Source organism: Aquarana catesbeiana, linkage group LG08 (assembly GCF_042186555.1).
Source record: "Aquarana catesbeiana isolate 2022-GZ linkage group LG08, ASM4218655v1, whole genome shotgun sequence".
Taxonomy (NCBI): domain Eukaryota; kingdom Metazoa; phylum Chordata; class Amphibia; order Anura; family Ranidae; genus Aquarana; species Aquarana catesbeiana.
In genome coordinates this window covers 176287231-176309212 of record NC_133331.1, presented here as the reverse complement: position 1 = coordinate 176309212, position 21982 = coordinate 176287231, and positions in this window count along the sequence as shown.

The window sequence follows — 21982 nt, the reverse complement described above, 5'->3', positions numbered from 1 at the left end:
ACACAGACATAGGTCGGATCCCTCATCCCTTCACCCTCTCTATGAATACACCCCAACACGAGGTAAGTGGCTGCTGGGCAGGTGATCACTTCTCCCTCTGTTCCCATGGCTGATTTGTTAGCTAAGGGACTAGATCTCAAGGTGGCTTCTCATAACGCTCAAGGGCTCAATTCTCCTAGGAAAAGAAGAGTAGCTTTTGACCATTACAAATCCCTCAAACTTGATGTAGTGCTCCTGCAGGAGACGCATTTTCCGATTCGGTACAGTCCCAAGTTTCTACACTCCTACTACCCATCATTTTTCCTAGCCAACGCTCCTAACAAAACCAAAGGTGTTGCAATACTTTTTTCTAAGAACAGTAAATTTACCCATATTTCTGATCTTAAAGATCCAGAGGGATGGTTCATTCTTGTAAAGGGCACTCTGGAGGGAGTACTATACTCCATAATCTCTTATTACGCCCCTAATAAGGGTCAAGCATCCTTCTTCCAGAACCTCTTTGCAACTCTCAACCCTCTCCTGGAGGGCAAAGTCATATGGGGAGGGGACTCAAATGTAGCATTTGACCAGGGCCTAGACAAAAATAAACCACTCAAAGAAAGACTAACACGCCCCACAAAACTAAGCACCAGAATAGCTAAAATGATTCACTCCCAAGGTTTAGTAGATATCTGGTGGGAACTAAATCCCACAAGTAGGGACTTTACACACTTCTCCTCTCCCCACCAGACCTACGTAAGGATTGACCACATACTCACTCCGACTAACCTCATCCCCCTTTCCTCCAAAGCTAAAATTTTAGACATAGTCTGGTCGGACCACTCGCTGGTCCTCCTGACTTTGAAAAATGTCCTGTCGAGGAGCGGGGGATCTTATTGGAGACTGAACGAGTCTCTCCTAGGAGACCCAGTTCACGCCAAAATGATAGCTGATGCTATCAAGGAATACTTCAGGATAAATGATGTAGGTAACATCTCCCCGAAACCCTTTGGGCAGCCCACAAGGTCACAGTCCGTGGTGAGCTAATCAGATTAGCTACTCAAGTTAAAAAGGAGAGGCTGATAGACATTCATAGACTAGAGCAAAAATTTATTACTTTGAAAATCGATCACAAAAAACACCCATCTAGGGAACTTAATGAAAAACTAGATGCGATCAGATTGGAACTCAATCTAGCTTTAACGGCAAAAGCCGAAAAACATATTAGATGGAGCGGAGCAAAATTTTACTGCCACAGGGACAAAGTCGGGACGATGCTAGCTACGAAACTCTCCCCCAAGTTCCACTCTCACACTTTCCCCAAATTGCGCATAGCGGGCCAACCTCCAACAGCCAACCCATCTAAAATCATGAAAGCCTTTCACGAATTTTATTCTGAATTATACAAAACCACACAAAAACCGAGAGACATCTCGATCGCTTCCTTTCTCTCGAATCTTCAACTGCCCTCTATACAAGGACCACAGAGACCTCATGGAGGAACCCTTTACCTCGGACGAGATAAGGGAAGTTATTAAAGACCTTAAGACAGGCTCGGTCCCGGGGCCGGACGGTTTGTCAGTCCCTTATTATAAGAAGTTCGGGGATATACTGGCCCCCCATATGGCAAAATTTTTCAACTCTAAGAAATCAGGCTCTCCCATGGATCCCCATCTGAACACGGATTTCATAGCAGTTATTCCCAAACCCAATAAGAATCATGAAGAAGTAGAGAACTATAGGCCCATTTCTTTAATCAATAACGATCTCAAGATACTCACTAAAATTTTAGCCAACCGTCTCGCCTCCTTTATCAAGCAGTATGTCCACAAAGATCAGGTAGGATTTATCCCAGGGAGGCAGGGCCCAGATCAAATCAGGAGAGCGATGTCTCCATTCTCCAATCCAATTGAGAGGGGGGCCCCAAACAGGCAGGAATGCTGTTGTCTTTAGATTTGCATAAGGCCTTCGACTCGATCAAATGGCCTTACCTTTTTTCTCTCCTGGAGAGCTGGGGTTTCGGGGCTGGCTTTTTGGGGACTCTGCGATCCCTCTACTCCAACCCGGCAGCGGTACTCCGACTGCAGGGCCAATATTCCAAACCCCTTCAAATAGCGAGAAGGATGAGACAGGGCTGCCCTCTCTCCCCTCTGATTTTCGCCATGGCCATAGAAACACTTGCGATAGCGATTAGATCAAACCCAAATATTCATGGTGTAACCTGTGGGGACCAAGTCCACAAGTGTGGGCTCTTCGCAGACGATATGCTCCTTTTCATAACGTCTCCTACCACATCACTCCCAAATTTGTGCAAACTGTTGAAAGAATTCTCTAGTATCTCAGGCCTTAAGGTCAACTATTCTAAATCATCGGCTTTAAATATCTCCCTTCAGACAGAAACAGTATCCGCACTTCAAAGCTCCTTTGACTTTAAATGGAATGACCAATGGATAGATTATTTAGGAATTAAACTTACAGCTAAAACGGAACAATTATATCCCTTGAACTTCCCCCCAATGTACCGTAAGTTAGCGTCTGATCTGGGAACATTGTCCAAGGGAGAGATTTCTTGGCTGGGCAGAGTTCATGCAGTGAAGATGACGCTTTTGCCCAGACTCCTATACCTATTCAGGGCCATTCCGATAAACATTAATAAGGATCACTTGTCCAAATTCCAAAAAAAATCACCAAATTTATCTGGGGGGGGGAGAGGACATAGATTTCAACAAAGAATCCTTTTCCTTCCTAGAACTCAGGGGGCATGGGGGCTCCTCAGCTTTTCTGGTACTTTCAGGCCGCCAGGCTAGCCCAACTCTCCACGGTATACTCTAAGACAGAGAAGCCAGATTGGATTCAGATAGAGAGACGGGCAGCCCCCTCATACACCCTAGACTTTCTCCTCTGGACTCCCCCCAAACAGAGACCCCCAATACTCTCCCCATCTCTATCTCAATCATTTCACTTATGGGATAAACTGAGAAAAAACCCCGCCCTAATCTTGAGATGTCTACCATTAGCGCACATCTTCAATAATCCTGATTTTGCCCCTGGGTTAGATATTAAAGCTTTTCGTTGATGGCTGGACAAGGGACTGTACCGAATCGGACATTTTTTTATGAATGAGGGACCCATTTCCCTGGAACTCGGTGAAAGTCTTCTTGAAATTCCGAACTCTGAGCGTTTTAGATTCCACCAAATAAGACATTTCCTCCGCCAACTGTGGAGAGGAGGTTCTCCCTCTCATAGCGCCTTTACGCCATATGAATTATGGTGTGGACGCTCTTTGGAACAGAGGGGGGGGATCTCTGTTATCTACCAGTCATTTGCCCTCCACACCCAAAAGACTCCTTATATGCTTGACTGGGAAAGGGAACTTGCCATTGAATGGGAAGTTGCTAAATGGAGAAGCTCCTTCGACAGAGCCTTCAAAGGCATTAAAAATATTTCCCTAATTGAAGCAAGTATTAAGGTTATGACAAGATGGTATTTTACCCTCGCCAAGCTTTCCAAAATAGAGAGAAGAAGTCTTGCGAGCCACAATAACCCTATGCCTTACTGCAAAAACAAAAATATAAAAACAAACAATATGTACAAATACCCAGCTGCAACCGCAGGTCACGTATTCATAGCCGTGCGTTTAAATGTGAATGGAAAAATGCGTTGCGCTTAGGTATACATTCACCTTATCAGTCTAAAGGCGCCTAGTGTATGTGCTTCAAATCTCAAATTAATCCGTATAAACATAGATAATGCTACTATATGCCACATCCAAAAGCATAATGTGCCAAATATTTAAATAGTGATATACATTAGATACACTGTGTTACTAGATATGAAACTGCAAGTATATTACGCTTAATGGTACGCAATCTATTCATATACAAAAATAAACAAATTAAAAAATCAATAAATGCGCCTTAAAAATTGCATCAAAGTGCCATGCGTGTATTCAATCCAAAGTGCTGTGTGCAAAAAAAACTTCCTTATAAACAATGATGGCAAGTGAAAAAACCATGCACTACAAATATGGTAACTATTGCATACAAACTGTAGTAAACCATATAAGTGATAAATGATAAAACATATAAAAATATATAGATTGATTGGGTGATAATAGTCCTTTAAATGTGAAAAAGCAATCTTCCAAAACTGTATCACTCAACGATGTGTAGCGGAAAGGATTCCAAAGGTGAACTACAGTGCATAGAGGTGCTTCACATGAGAGACGGATCGTAGAACCACAGTGCCCAAATGTGCCTCGGTGACCCCCAAAGTAATTGCGCTCACCTCTGAGCGTGTGACACAGGGTTTAGCTGTGTCCAAACACGCTTTGGAGCCACCCCTGGGCTCAATAATCAGGACACCAGATGATCTCCCATCAAGCTCTTTGAGACTCCTCCGCTCCTCTATACATAGCGCAGCACCTATCACAGGCTTTCTATTATTATAGCCTTACTACTTCATACTGACCAGGCACTACGCAATTGATTTTCCCTACTATTAACCTGGTCAGTATGAAGTAGTAAGGCTATAATAATAGAAAGCCTGTGATAGGTGCTGCGCTATGTATAGAGGAGCGGAGCCTAATGCAGAATAGTCTGCGGTCACAGGGAAAATGGCCGCCGTTAGTGTATTTAATCTACAGAGCGCCCGTCCAATCATATCCCCCTGATGAAGACACGTGACTCCCTGTGTCGAAGACACGTAGGGGAGGGGCCAGGACGGAGCGAGCAGCACTGAGCTGGGCTGGGAATTTCTAGGCACCCCACAGCACATCGGATAGCATTATTTGACCTATATCCTGCCTATACTGTTTGGTGCACATCAAGCACACTTGCAATGTGAGTACCCCAGTGTGGGGATTGTTTATACAAGTTATCATTAAATGTTTTGGCGATATCACACTATGCAGTCCCTTCTCTTTTTGGTTTGATGCCTATGGAGTCTCAAAGAGCTTGATGGGAGATCATCTGGTGTCCTGATTATTGAGCCCAGGGGTGGCTCCAAAGCGTGTTTGGACACAGCTAAACCCTGTGTCACACGCTCAGAGGTGAGCGCAATTACTTTGGGGGTCACCGAGGCACATTTGGGCACTGTGGTTCTACGATCCGTCTCTCATGTGAAGCACCTCTATGCACTGTAGTTCACCTTTGGAATCCTTTCCGCTACACATCGTTGAGTGATACAGTTTTGGAAGATTGTTTTTTCACATTTAAAGGACTATTATCACCCAATCAATCTATATATTTTTATATGTTTTATCATTTATCACTTATATGGTTTACTACAGTTTGTATGCAATAGTTACCATATTTGTAGTGCATGGTTTTTTCACTTGCCATCATTGTTTATAAGGAAGTTTTTTTTGCACACAGCACTTTGGATTGAATACACGCATGGCACTTTGATGCAATTTTTAAGGCGCATTTATTGATTTTTTAATTTGTTTATTTTTGTATATGAATAGATTGCGTACCATTAAGCGTAATATACTTGCAGTTTCATATCTAGTAACACAGTGTATCTAATGTATATCACTATTTAAATATTTGGCACATTATGCTTTTGGATGTGGCATATAGTAGCATTATCTATGTTTATACGGATTAAATTGAGATTTGAAGCACATACACTGGGCGCCTTTAGACTGATAAGGTGAATGTATACCTAAGCGCAACGCATTTTTCCATTCACAAGCTTTCCAAAATGTTCCCAACAGCTGACCCCAAGTGTTTTCGTGGGTATCAGCTCTTGGGGTCAATGGCTCACGTCTGGTGGGAATGCCCTAGACTGAGGCCCTTCTGGGGTAAGATATTCTCCCTGATCTGGAAAATAACGCAGATTCAAATCCCGAAAACCCCGGCCATAGCTCTTCTTAATGATAGCTTGCCCAAGACTCCGAAGCATTCACGTAAACTTATACACTTTATCCTCCTAGGCGCAAAACTCACCATTGCTAAGGCTTGGAAACAGCCCAAAGTCTCGGTGAAGGCTGTAATTCAAAATCTGTATCAAAGGATCATGTTACATCAATTGTTAAACGTCAAACCCCTGAGGGGAATAGAAAGCTAACAGTGAAAAGGCTATAGAAAACTGTCTAAATATTGCAGAGGGGATCAATGCTGGATTATGGCCCAGGAGAAATTAGCAAGCATTCTTGACGACAAAAAAACGCAATTTGAAGCTATTTGGGAGCCTTGGGCACAGTTCGTTGGTATTTCTCTCATACCCGGAGTCCAACCCCAAAACTAAAAGTGGACAAATTGAGGGGCGGGGGCCCCTCCAGATGGCTGGCTAACCTTCCTTTCTTACATTCCTCTCTTCTCTGATTCTCTCCTACTCTTCTAGTTCTAGTTTTGTTTGACTGTGTTCACCCGCTGGGGGAGACTAGGATAGATCCTTCTGAAAATGGTGTAAAATATCCCTTGCACAGAGATTCCTAGTATTGGGACAAATACCTGATTTTTTTTTTATGTCTCACACTGAAGGCTTATATCCCTGCAGTAGTTTATATGAAACAATATTTTGGACCCTTTGGTTTCAGGACAACCATAGAAGAAGGGAGGCGCAGGGGCTCCTCCTGTGCACAGCATGAACCCTTTTGGGGTGCTGGTGGGATCCCCTAGGGCCTCTCTAGGAAACGGTGAATGATCTTAGTGGTCCTTCTTTCTATATGTTCCAGTAATAAACGAATAGGCATTGATCCCCTCTGCAATATTTAGACAGTTTTCTATAGCCTTTTCACTGTTAGCTTTCTATCCCCCTCAGGGGTTTGACGTTTAACAATTGATGTAACATGATCCTTTGATACAGATTTTGTATTTTATTTTATTTTTTGTTGTTTTGATAAACCAATAAAAGATTTTGAAAGTAAAATCTAAAGGACCTTTTGGCACCCAGTGTTATTGACCCTCCCCCGAAGGTAAAAATGTTTGGCCATTTGAAAGGCTTTTTTCCTTGCAAAGGCTGTGCGGTCTGTAGATCGTCACAAACCTTGAAAAGCTTTACTTTTACATTATTTGTTACTTCTAAGACCTACCATATCAAGGACTTCATCACATGTGGAACTATAGGGGTAATATACCTCTTTAGTTGTCCATGTGGGTTCCAGTACATCGGTAGGACCACCCGTGCCCTTAGAATCAGAATAGACGAACACTTGTCCAACATCGGGAGAGGATTTATTGGACATAGTATTTCGTGGCATTTTCGCCAAGTTCATAATCGAGATCCATCCCTCCTAAAAGTCATTGCCATTGAGAAATATAACCCTCACTGGAGGGGAAATAATTTAAAACGCCATATCTCGCGTAGAGAAACTCGATGGATATTTGACATGCAGTGCTACAGCCCCTGGGGCCTCAACATCGAGTGGGACATAAACTGCTATATAAATAATAGTTAAGGGGGGAAGCAGATATCCCCTTGGTTTGGGGCATTTTTGAGGTACGAGTTCACATAGATCCGAATGGGGCTGCTAACACTGCCACTATCCTCCAGTATAATATTTTTAATTCAAGTTTCGGCATCCCACCTTCCTTGCACAGAATTGGTAGGACATATGTCTGTGTGCTGCACCTGCCTATAACATGTTCTTGTGAGCGGCTATAGCACATAATCATGTGTCAGGGAACCATTGTCTCCTTCCTTTCCTGTAATAAAGGAATTATATTAGCAGTTTTTGGTTGCATGGGGATTGCTGAATTTTTGGGACAATTAATTTTAATATATATTCAGGTGTTGCCCCTATTTTATAGTAAATTCCTCTGGATGACTTTGGCTCATGAATTTATCAATAATTTTCCTGTTTTGTTGTTTTTTTGAATAAAGTAAATAATAATTTTTGTATTTTTATATTTTTACCTATATATTTTTATCAGCTTGTTTCCATGATAAATGTCAGATTTATATATGGTGATATATTTTCCAGTGAGGCGAATTCTATAGTGAATGCTTCACTGGAAGATGCTATATTCGCTATGTTTTAGCAATAGGTCTCTGAATATATCGCTTTGGTTGCAATATATTAGGGTTTATGAAATTATATACATTATTTGTGATGTGCTTTATCTTGTACATACTAATTTTGTGCCTGACAAGGAGGATGGTTGGTTTCATGTCCATGCACATAGTGGGCTGTGCAGGATGTGATCCCAAATTCATTTCCGGTGTCAAAGATGCACTGAGGTATTTAAAGGTGTGGTGGGTGACGTCTGGCCATAGCTTCGTCTCCCAGTAGATGCCTGTTTAGGAGAAACGTAGTTGGGTGGAGCCAGAGGACCTGACGTCACCACACTCTCAGCTGATCGGCTTCGGCGTCGGCTGTGTTTTTTAATTGCTATGGTGTTTTACCCTGCCAATGCATTGATGTCAGTTGTCCATTAATGGATTAAAGCATTTTAAACTACTGCACAATGAAGCGCCTCTTTTTCTTTTAAAATATACTATTTCCTGCTACGAGTGGTCTTCCTGGAGCAGCTAATGGAGGAGAGTGTTCCTGATTGCCGCCTCTGAAATTTCAACTACCAGGCGCGGAGGGAAGTCTGTCTCTACTCAAAGACCAGCTGTTCCTGACCCCGAGAGGAGTTTGTTCAGGCTCGCATGATCTCTGTGGTGGGATCCATCAAATCTGGTAAGCAGCCCCCTTTTCCTATTTCTGCACTGTCTTAGGAGATCCATAGAAGATTTACTGAAGACTTAAAGAGGAATCACATCTCCGGTTTATGATACCATCATTTTCCATATGAACTATAATTTTTCATTTCTTTATATTCACATTATTATTTGGTTTATTTGGTATTATTTGGTTTTAATTTGAGTAGCGCACTGAATTTTTTCTTTATAGAGAGACAGAGAAGAAAGGTCTGCTAGAGGTGGTTGGGTTCTCTCTTTTGATTGATGGTCTATAGATGGGTCTTGCAACTAAACCTAAAGGTGAAGAAAGATACAGAAAGAGGGGGAGGCTGCTGGAAGATCCTGCAGAGAGAAATGGGTAGAGCTTTGGTGTCTCCCTGTGTTCTCCCCATTAGAAGAACTGGACAGTAAAGGAGCTCACAGCCCTGGGAGTGAGAAAAGGTTTTATTACATCTGCTGAAAGCCACAAGCGACCCTATGCCTGCATTTCTATTCTAAAGCCAATATGTAGCTGGAGAACTACATGCCATTATATGGACTGTTCTATTATACCTAACAATTCAAGCAAGTTTACTTTTTACTTTAAACATTCAAAGGTAACCACAATTAGAAGCTCTCATCGGGACAGTCTTGTATGAACAAGGCTCAATACCATAAAAACGTGCTAATTTATTAATAGCATGTAATGAATGAATGAATAGTTAAAATCTCCTTTCATAGAAGGAACAACTGAAAAGCTTGCTCCCTGCTGTGATAATACCTTGTGAAAGTGGTTGATGGTGGGTTGGCTTGGTGAAGCAATGCTGCAATGGCAAAATCTTCATGCGTTCCTGAAAACTCCACTGAGAAGGAGGAAACCAGCATGTGCAGAGCTGGATTGACAGTGTAAAGCCTCAATCAGAGCCCCGGTTGTAGATGGCAAGATGACGAGACAGCCATGGACCAGTGAGGGACCGAGAGGCAGCCAAAACAACTCGAGCGTGATGTCATACGCTTGGGGAGCACAGGTCCAGACTGAGGCTTGAAACACAGGATGATGTATCGCAAGCCGAGGAGAGTGAAGGGGGAGAATAGCTGTTGTCTTGATTTGTCAAGACAACAGCTATTCTTTCCCTTTCTCCCCCTCCACTCTCCTCGGCTTGCTCTCCATCATGCTGTGTTTCAAGCCTCGGTCTGGACCTGTGCTCCCCGAGCGTATGACGTCATGCTCGGGTGTTTCCATCTGCTGGTTCCTGACGGTGGTTGTTCCGCCTCTCGGTCCCTCATCGTTCCATGGCTGTCTCGCTATCTTGCCATCTACCACCCGGGCTCTGATTGAGGCTTTACCCTGTCCATCCAGCTCTGCACATGCTGGTTTCCTCCTTCTCAGTGGAGTTTTCAGGAACACATGAAGGTTTTGCCATCGCAGCATTGCTTCACCAAGCCAGCCCACCATCAACTGCTTTCACAAGGTATTGTCACAGAGGGGAGAAAGCCTTTCAGTTGTTCCATCTATGCAAGGAGATTTTAACCATCCATTCATTACATGCTCTTAATAAATTGACACTTTTTTATCGTATTGAGCCTTCTGAGTATTTGTTCATACAAGACTGTCCCGATGAGTGCTTCTAATTGTGGTTACCTTGGATTGTTTGCACTTGTATTCACACCCCTCCTGGTGTGCTCATCCACACAGCTGCTATTTGGGCTCTTGTAGGACATTTACAAGGTTCCCGGTGTTCTGACATATAGTGTCCTCCTATCAGATAGTGTCCGCCCCGTACTGCGCAGGCGCAGCGCCTGCGCAGTACGGAGGAGCAGGAGATGCCGAAAATGTCCGAAGTTGATCAGCTGACCATCAGCTGTACACGGCGCTCGGGCACCTGTTAGCGATGGCTGTGTAAGAGGGCCCCTCGCGGGCTCGCTTCGCTCGCCACGCTTCGGGGACGGCCTCGCTGCGCTCGGCAACTATTTATTCTAACTCTATGTCCACTTGGATAGTAGGGAATGATCCTGGACATAGGGTAAGAATAAATGCGCAGGCGCCGTGTACAGCTGACGATCAGCTGTTGAACTTGGAGACTTTCGGCGTCTCGTTTGTCCCCCGTACTGCGCCTGCGCAGTACAGGGCGGACACTTCTGGATAGGGGACTGTATTTGACAAGACACCGGTGCAATATATGTCCCAGTTTCCTGGCGCCAGGCTTTTTTGCTATTTAACTTACTTTTCACTTTAAGCCTCTGTGTGAATAGCTATGGGAGATGTGCCAATACCTGGGGAGCTGAATTGGCAATGTGCTTACTAGTGCAAATCTGGCTGTCTAGGCCCTGGAAATAGACATGTGGACCATGTGCATGAGTACAGCTGAAGGCGAGGGGGTTGACAATGTACTGGCCAGGAGGGTGGGAAGTGTAATTCTCTAACTACCATCTATGCATGGGACAGTATGGGGTGGGCTGTACATTCAGTACTGCCCAGTAACTTGCATTTTCTGGGCTGTGGTCTTGCTGCATGTTACCACCATGTGTGAGTGAGCCACTCCTGCCTACATTTAGGCATAGTCTGCAGGTTTAGCTGTTGCAACTTCAGAAGGCAGGCCTCAAGCCAAGGAATCACATGGAAGGAGGGACACCAGCTAGAAATGACTACCTTGAGATGGGCACCAAGGAGTACGGTGTACAGTGGTCACAGCAAATACAGAGACCTTGGAGTGTGTGCGATTAACCCCTGTTCCCTGCTCTGGAAGATACTTCTTGTCTAGACTGTGGACCCCCAGTTCACATTGCTCAGACCAGTTGCCCTTTCCTGCCACCAGGTGAAGCCCACAATCGGAGGTTGACAAAGATGTCCTGGTTACAGAGATTTCTTTTTGCCTATGTTAGAATGGAGAATGGTATGGAGTTTACATACCTGTCTGAGGAAATATTTGATATGATCAACTGAGTCGAAGAGAGAACGGTACAACAAATTTGTTTGGGACTTTTTACAGATCCCATAGCTGTTCCGTGTAACCAGGAAGGTGAAACCACCTACTAGAAGTTCAAGGTGTGCTACAAGGACTTAAACGTGCTGTGGCACAGCTTAATGGCTGGGTAGTGCTGGTTATAGCCCGCTGAGCCTGATGCCTGCCTTTTGGTACAATGCCCCCACCCAGTGACTGGAGCTTTTGGAACGATGACAGCCCCTTGGTTCTATGCCTAACAATTTTCTACAAAATTTTTTGTTTTGTGTGCCATCCAATGCCTAAAACGCTTTTTGCACGTAACATGTGGTGTTGCACTGTTTTCCTTGTATACTGTCTGCAAGTGGATTAATGTGTGCTCATGTTCATTTGCACTTTGTGCATGTCTATTGTAGCAACTGTCTATTGGACCTTATCTGCTGTTTTGTGTAATGTTTGCTAAGATTATTACACTGTTCAGTTTTACAGTTTTAGAGCTTCCATTCGTTAGCTGGTACAGACAGGAGAGCATTTATCCAAGCAGATCTCTGCTTGGTTAGATGCTTTGGAGGGCAGGGGAGACATTGAAGTCTATTAAACACCCATTAAAGAGTTCCTATAATCTGCCCAAGGCTAGCACGTTTTTTTTTTTTTTTTTAACTCCGTGTGATAGCAACAAAGTTAAAAAAAAAAAAAATTATTTAAAAATTATAATTAAATGTTAAAAACTACAAAGAATAACCAGAGCTCATGGGTAATTCTAAACCAGGGGTCGGCAACCCGTCGCAATCTACTTGTCAATTGCAGGCATGTGACAGGTAACTTGTGTCCCTTCCTTGCCGACCCCAGAACCTGGACAGGCAGGGCGGTGGGGGCAGGGGGAAATTATCCTCTGTCTTTTCCTCCTGTGTCAACTGAAAAACAGCTTCTCCTCCTTTCTCTCCCGATGGTATTCAGCTGCCACAAGAGGAAAATGCAGGGGATCAGTTTCTGTAAATACCACCCTTCCCCTTGCTATTGCTTGCGGTTTTCTATGGGGGGCACTCGGCACGGGGGTAAGGAGCGCTGGCTGGGGACTCAAGAGTAGAATCAGTACTACTCTATGCAAAACCATTGCACAGAACAGATAAGTATGACATATTTGTTATTTTAAAAAACAAAAAGATTGCTTTTAGAATGACTTTAAGAATTCAGATGTTTCCTTATATGAGCAGTGAGCATTAATTAGAACTAGGCATAGGTGAATCTGCTTGGGTTTGGTTGGTAAATGATCTTAAAGATTGCAAACTTTGTGGTAAGCCCTATTAACCTCTTAAGAGGTTTATGATGCCGGGAGGCGTGGCTTAAGAGCATGTGACCGCTAAGATTGGTTGTTGCGTGATCCAAAAACTCCCGATCGCCAGCAGGGATCGGGAGTTTTCAGTTAGGTGGCGGTAACTGGAGTGTGCCAAGGGCCAGGCACCGAAAGGCCGCATATTTGCATGCGGCCGGCGTCAAGGGGTTAAAGTCTATGAAGGGGGGTAGACTACTGTCAAACAAAAGGCTTGGGAAACTAGGCACTGTCATGAGGGACATGTACCAATGCCAAAATTAGGAACATAAACTTTTAAAAACAGTATTTCTACCCCAGTCATGGCACTACCTGCCTGGAATTTGCATGTTCTCCCTGTGCCTATATGGATTTCCTCTAGACACTCTGGTTTCCTCCTACACGTGAAAGACATGCTGGTAAGTTGGTGTGATCCTGTCTAAATTGGTCCTAGTATGTGTATGCATTAATGGGTGTTAAGGACTTTCAATTGTAAGCTCCTTGAGGGAAGGTACTGTTGTGAATGTAAAATGTGCATCTGGAAAGTATTCACAGCACTTCACTTTTAACTTTTTGTTATGTTACAGCCTTATTCCAAAACGGAATAAATTAATTATTTTCCTCAAAATTTTACAAACAATACCCCATAATGACAATGTGAAAGAAGTTTGTTTTGAAATCTTTGCAATTTTATTAAAAATAAAAAATGAAAAATATCACATGTAAATAAGCATTCACGGCCTTTGCCATGACACTCAAAAGTGAGCTCAGGTGCATCCTGTTTCCATTGATCATCCTTGAGGTGTTTCTACAACTTGATTGGAGTCCACATGTGGTAAATTCAGTTCATTGACACGATTTGGAAAGGCACACACCTGTCTATATAAGGTCCCACAATTAACAGTGCATGTCAGAGCAGAAACCAAGCCATGAAGTCCAAGGAATTGTCTGTAGACCTCTGACAGGATTGTATTGAGGCACCGATCTAGGGAAGGGTACAGAAAAACTTCTGCAGCATTGAAGGTCCCAATGAGCACAGTGGTCTCCATCATCTGTAAATGGGAGAAGTTTGGAACCACCAGGAGTCCTCCTAGGCTGCCTGGCCAAACTGAGCATTCAGGGGAGAAGGGCCTTAGTCAGGGAGGTGACCAAGAACCCAATGGTCCCCCTGAAAGTGATCCAGTGTTTTTCTGAGAAGAGAGGAGTACCTTTAAGAAGAACCATCTCTGCAGCACTCCACCAATCAGGTCTGTATGGTAGAGTGGCCAGACGGAAGCCACTCCTCAGTAAAAGGCACATGACAGCCTGCCTTGAGTTTGCCAAAAAGGCACCTGAAGCACTCTCAGACCATAAGAAACAAAATTCTCTTGTCTGATGAAACCAAGATTGAACTCGTTGGCCTGAATGCAAAGAGTCGTGTCTGGAGGAAACCCAGGCACCGCTCATCACCTGGCCAATACCATCCCTGCAGTGAAGCATGATGGTGACAGCATCATGCTGTGGGGACTAGTCAGGATTGAGGGAGAGATGAATGCAGCAATGTACAGAGACATCCTTGCTGAAAACCTGTCCAGAGCACTCTGGACCTCAGACTGAGGCAAAGGTTCATCTTCCAACAGGACAACGACCCTAAACACACAGCCAACTATGGGACAACAAGACCCATATGGGATAACAAGACTTGAACCTGATTGAACATCTCTGGAGAGATCTGAAAATGGCTGTGTATGGACGCTCCCTATCCAACCTGATGGAGCTTCAGAGGTCCTGGAAAGAATGGGAGAAACTCCCCAAAAATAGATGTGCCAAGCTTGTAGCATCATTCTCAAAAAGACTTGAGGCTGTAATTGGTGCCAAAGGTGCTTCAAAAAAGTATTGAGCAAAGGCTGTGAATACTTATGTACATGTGATTTTTTTGTTTTGTTTTGTTTTCTTATTTTTACTAAATTTGCAAAAATTTTAAACAAACTTCTTTCATGTTGTCATTATGGGATATTGTTTGTAGAATTTTGAGGAAAATAATAAATGTATTCTATTTTGGAATAAGGCTGTGAAACATTGTGAATACTTTCCAGGTGCACTGTATGTGAAGCACTGCGTAAATTGTTAGCACTATATAATTTCCTGTAATAAACAAAATAAATACATGTAACTAGAATACGTTTAGGATTTGTAAACCTGCCAAAGCCTGGAGAATATGCTGCACACCCATGGTAGCAGCGAACCTCATCCCTAGTCGGCACTTCTGATTCTTTTCTATTTGAGTGAAAGAACTTGGATGTATGTGATGCTTGTATTTGTCTCCATTTGCAATGTGAGCCAATGTAAGGGGCATTCAGGCAAATATAATTTACATAGATCCTTTGGCAAATGCAAAGAACATACTTTAAGATGTAATATTTCATTACCACCATTCATAAATCACCTGTTATTGTTCTGGCTACAATAAACTGCTAACGTTTGCCCCAAAATTCATATAGCTTCACAGTTCACTTGAGAGGAGGCGGAAAGGGAAACCTGATGGTAAGAAGGATAGCATGCTTAGGGGTTTCGAATGTTGACAATCATTTCTGTTAATGCACGTTAAGTTTTATGTATTCTGCAATAATGCTGGCTTAAGGCAGCAAGTGTTACTGGCACAATGATTCAATTTAGGCTGTGAGTTTTGAACAGGATTATTGAGCATTCATTTAATTTCTTGTGCTTTTACATCCACCTACTCATCTTAAGCCACATAAGTGCTGAAACTCTTACATATCTGTACTGGGTATAGTGCTGTGAATTTATTTATTTGCATAGTGATTTACCAAATGTTGGTTAAGATTGATAACTATTAAAGTTTTGGTGGGACAGTTTTGCTGTGATATAAGTAATTCCCCATACACATTGCTTTTAGCTCATGTAGCAGTCATATTTGTATGGGACATAAATCAGAGGGTCAGGTTTATTGGGGATTTATCTCTGCACGCAATGTGAAATCCTTGTCATACTCTTTAGCATGAAGCTGCTATTTGAACAGCACAATGCTATTCTCCATATGATTAATGTGCTCTTTAACATTCACCAGAGTACTATAAAAGGGAAGGACAGTCAAGTCATTTGAATTCACTTTTTTTCTTTTTTATAGGAGTGAAAGTATGAGCAGAGAAGAGTTGCACAGAGCACAAACTTTTATATTGAGAATAATGGGAACAATCTATTCCAACCAATGCAGAATTCTGACTACTTGTATAGGTATGAGTAGAGCTAGAACATTCGTTACATAAAGTGTCTTATCAATTATGTATAAAGACTAGGACCAGAAGGTGGCTAGTAGTCGGTAGCACTACCCTCCAAAATTTGGTCATATTCTTATAATTAATAAATATTTTATTGTCATAGGCATGCGCAGCCTATTGCGTGCTCAAACACACATGCGTATATATATATATATATATATATATATATATTGTAAAGGACTAGCGTCAAATTTAGAGCTTTAAGGACACCACCACTTGCTGGTTCTTTTTAAGGGCTTTGTTTGCCCATTTTTATTAAAACCAAGTTCAGCAAACAAACATAGGTTTCCCTTGCAGTGGTTTTCAGTATTCCTTTTTCCATCAACAAAATGACATTCAGCCTAGTTGGTTCTCACTTGCAGCACTGCTGCTCTGGCCTTACACTCCAGGTCCTGATCTGTCTCGTACAGACTGTTTCACCGACCACCTCGGTGAATATAGCTAGAAGCCTCTTGCTGCACTGGCTCCCCCGTTGAGCCCTCCCGACTCCTGGTACTCAGGCTTCCTATCTGCCAGGGGGGAGCCCAGAACCATGGTCAGGTTACTACTAAAAGCCCAGCACACACCTGACCAATCAGTATGCTGGCTGTTCTCAAAATCAGGACCCAGGACTAAGGATTTCATCCCACCCGGATCTCTCAGAAATCCCTGAGCTCCAGGTCCCAAAGTGGACTTTGCAAAACACTGAGGAAACTTGAAAGGCCAGTTTCCTCTTCATGTTACAAGCTCCCTGGAGCCCTCCAACCTGTCCGGTTGAGAATTCTGGGTTACAACCTCCTTCTAGACCCTGGCAGGGCAACGCTCTGCCAATGTGTGTGTGTATATGTATGTATGTGTATGTGTGTGTGTGTGTGTGTGTGTGTGTGTGTGTGTGTGTGTGTGTGTGTATATATATATATATATATATATATATATATATATATATAAATTTACACTAAATTACCAGAAGTATTGGGACGCCTGCCTTTACACGCACATGAACTTTAATGGCATCCCAGTCTTAGTCCGTAGGGTTCAATATTGAGTTGGCCCACCCTTTGCAGCTATAACAGCTTCAACTCTTCTGGAAAGGCTGTCCACAAGGTTTAGGAGTGTGTCTATGGGAATGTTTCCAGAAACGTATCTGTGAGGTCAGGCACTGATGTTGGATGAGAAGGTCTGCCTCGCAGTCTCCACTCTAATGTGAAGGCCAGTCAAGTTCCTCCACCCCAAACTCGCTCACCTATGCCTTTATGAACCTTGCTTTGTGCACTGGTCCAAACCTTTTGGTGGAGGGGGGATTATGGTGTGGGGTTGTTTTTCAGGAGTTGGGCTTGGTCCCTTAGTTCCAGTCAAGGGAACTCTTAAGGCATCAGCATACCAAGACATTTTGGACAATTTCATGCTCCCAACTTTGTGGGAACAGTTTGGGGATGGGCCCCTTCCTGTTCTAACATGACTGTGCACCAGTGCACAAAGCAAGGTCCATAAAGACATGGACTTAGCAAGGGTGGTGGGAAATTAACTTCAAGCGCAAAAATTCACATTATAATAGTGACTAAAACATATAGAATTAAATATAACAATCTAAAAAAATAAAAATTTCAAAGTGCTATAATGTGTGAACCTCCCAACTAAAAAGTTGTTGCACTTAAGTTAATTTGCAATTATCTGTAGAGGGGTTCGTTTTGTTTATTGAAAAATCTTACAAACAACAACTTATATACAATAAAACCATAATAAATAAATAAAACATATTTACAAAATAATTGAATATGACTATACAAAACAAGAACATAATAAATGGTGCAAACCAAATTGCCCACAACATAATCCCTATGAAAGAGCCAGACTAAGGAAAATCCCCGTCACCATGCATGTAGCCTTTTATCAAAAATATATTTGATCTGAAAATCTAGGGGAGTGAAACAAGAATACAAAGAAAAGCCGCACACCCCGAGATCAACAGGCATCAGCTACAGAGTCCTGATATTACTCCACGCCCTTATCCAGGCCTCCTGCCACCACCTGTCTTTCTGAAGACCCTGAATCTTCCCAATCTCACCCAGAACGTCCTGCATCACCACTTCGAGAGGGAGGATTTTACTACGTAAGGATACCTGACACCGTGCATTCCACGTGAAATAACGGACTACTAGACTAACTAAAAAAAGTGTTTCCAAATCATAATCCTGACGAGTCTGGAATGCCCCATACACCCACTCTGCATAACTCATATAGGGGAGGAAGGGTATACTCAGAGCCCTCCACACCGTCTTGTACACCTCTATATTAAAAGGGCACTGAAGTAGAAAGTGATCCATGGACTCCACCACACTCCACTCTTGGACTGTAGAGGGGTTTCCACCATCCTTGCTAAGTTAAAAGAAATGATGTCTTATTCTCATTTTGATGTGTATTAAGTGTGAAATCACATATCACTGGAATTATTGCACTTGAAGTTAATCTGTATGGCAAGTATCCATAGGAGGGGTTTCCACCATCCCTGCTAAGTTTCATTTTTTATTTCTTTATTCAGTTTGATGTGTATTATATGTGATTTTACATATCACAGAGGCCGGTATTGTGGTAATATTGAAGTTTATTGATTTCCATACATTAGAGGGTTCCACCATTATTGTTATTGATTAGTATGTTAGCACTGAATTTTTATTTCTTTCGTAGTGTGGGAACACATAACAGTGCTTAGCAGTAAACCTTCTACCGACACTTTTTAAATTTTACCTCCAGTAGTTTATTGTAAATAGTAGTGTGGTGATTACCTATTATACTAAAGATTGGCACGTGGCATTAATAAACATCAAAAGATTTAATTTGTGCCCTACCAGGCTGCCCCCCTGCCCATGGAGAATGTGCCTGGCTGCTGAGTACATCTCCCCATCCCTGCATTGATGGGCAGCACTGATTGGCAGCACTGATTGGCACTGATAAATGATCCTGATTGGCATCACTCATGTGCACTGATAGGCAACACTGATTGGCAGCACCGATTGGCAGCACTGATGGCCACTGATAGGTGGTACCGATTGGCAGCACTGATGGGTACTGCATGGTGGCAGCGATAGGTGGCACTGATTGGCACTAATTGGCAGCATTGATCAGCACTGATGGGCAGCACTGATGGGCACTGATAGGCAGCACTGATGGGCACTGATTGATGTCATTGGTTGGCAATGATAGGCGGCACTGATAGGCAGCACTGATGGGCACTCATTGATACTCGTTGGCAGCACTGATTGGCAACATTGATTTGCACTGATTGGCAACACTGATTGAAAATAAAAACGATTACAGCGCTGATAGACGTGACTTAAATATAAAGTGCTGCGTGCTGACAATAAATGCAAAAAATTAATTATTGGTAATATACAAGGTGCATGGATCATAAATAGTGGACTACATATCACATGTAGTCTAGAAATGAGTATTCGCAACTTTTAGACAACTGCTATAACACAAATAATAAGTGATAAGTGCAATCCACAAAACAACTGCTGATTATCAAAATGACATACATAAGATGCAAGTATAAAAATAAATAAATGTGAAGACCATTAGTGCTACCCAATTAATAAAAAAGTGAAAAACAAACTGACACAGCAATAAAATAAATGCTACCAGATACCAATAGGCTATCTGTTCGGTCCCGCCCACCCCCGAAATCAGCACCGAGTTTTGACAGCTGGTCTCTGCAAGCAGTAACATTACATTACAGTATCAAGCACTGAGCGGCTCTTACATGTCTCCCTGACTGCTCAATGTGAAACTGCAGGCAGCGTGCTATACAGTCTCTTGCAGCATTTTACAGCAGATCTCAGGACACACAGGGTGTGCCCAGGCACACCCAGCACATCCCATGCGCACGCCTCAGATTATTGTGCATATTTAACAACGGTAACCATAAACTGCTACACTATTTTCAAACTCCTGTTTAAAGAGGAACTGCAGTCTGCTCACATAATTTGTAATAAAAACAGATTTGCCATTCTGAAGCTTCCCTCCAACCACTTTGAATATTATTTTATATATACTGTGATTCTGTACATTCCAAATATGCTGCAGCTGGCTGCATCCATTTTAATTGTGGGCAGCTGAAGCTGCTGCCTGTTCACTTCCTGGATTTACACAGACACACAGGAGGCACACCTCCAGCCCTGCAGCTCTCATTGGCCCTCTTATGATTCATCCTCCCTCTCTTCCTGGCAAACTGTCACAAGATGAGAGTGAGAGAGAGAGCTGTGCATGATGTCATAAGCCTAGGCTTTTTTCCAGACAAGAAACGGGAAGTGGGCTGTATAAGGTATTTACTGGCAGAAAAAAATGTTTTACTGTCCGAAGTTAAAACAACAAGGGCTGAAGATTTAATACATGGGAAGATAAAAAAAATGACCGAAGTTCCACTTTAATGACTGACTTCAGGAAAACAAAAATCTTTTAAATCAATCACTGAACCATACACATTATTGCTCCTGTGAGCCAATATAGAGATTGAGTATAAGCTAAATTCCCACATGTGGTAGCTTGCAAAGGGTCTTAACCCTATTGCTTTCACATTAGTATTGTAACAGATGAATTGTTCCAGAACTGGTGGGATCACATAAAAGAGAACCTGTTACAGAAGGGTTGAAGTCCTATTGTAGGAGCAGATCAGGAACAGATTTACCCAATGTAAAAAATAATGACCACTGAATGCCCAAAAGACTCAGGGGTGAAAAAATGGACTGCAATTCTATCTTGCAGTATATGTGTGCAAACTATGCCCAACACATTTCACCACAATGATGTCATTAGGGACACAAGTTGCCTCTAATGACATCATTGTGATGAAATGTGTTGGGCATGGTTTGCAGCAACCTTGCAGAGAGATTTACCTTTGCCTGGCTGGGCTCAATGAGCATTTGAATAGAGACAGCTGTGCTCATAAGTTTACATACCCTGGCAGAATTTATGATTATTTGGCCATTTTTCAGAGAATATAAATGATAACACAAAAACATTTCTTTCACTTATGGTTAGTGTTTGGCTGAAGACAATTATTATCAATGAACTGTGTTTACTCTTTTTAAATCATAATGACAACAAAAACTACCCAAATGACCCTGATCAAAAGTTTACATACCCCAGTAATTTTGGCCTGATAACATGCACACAAGTTGACACAAAGGGGTTTGAATGGCTATTAAAGGGAACCATTCTCACCTGTGATCTGTTTGCTTATAATTGGTGTATGTATAAAAGGTCAATGAGCTTCCGGACTCCTGACAGACCTTTGTATCCAGTGCTTCACTGACGTTTCTGGATTCTGAGTCATGGGGAAAGCAAAAGAATTGTCCAAGGATCTGCGGGAAAAGGTAGTTGAACTGTATAAAACAGGAAAGGGATATAAAAAGATATCAAAAGGAATTGAGAATGCCAATCGGCAGTGTTTAAACTGTCACGTACCTGGTTCGTGAGCCTGACGTGTAGAGGAGAGCCTCTCGTACCACACTGGCTTGTGGGCCACTGAGGTTGAGACAGCAGCCACAGAAGCACGGTGATGTAGGCGTGCCTAGGATCAGTCCAGTATTCAGTATGGCTGGTTGTCCGTGGCTGGATATGCAGCAAGCAGACCGGTAAAGGCTAGGCAGACCAGAACTGTGGTAGGCTGAGATTGCAGCAGGAACCAGATGTGATTTGAAGAGCCGTAGCAGGCTGGATGAGCAGATGCAGATGCAGGGTCAGGCTAGTCGGGTTGGTAACGTTCGGGCAGATCAGCAGAGCAGCAGGCAGAAGAGAAGTCCAAAACAAGCCGGGGTCGGGGTATCAAACAGACAGCGTTAGTGAGAACAAGCCGGATCAAGATCAGAGGTCAGCACAGAAAC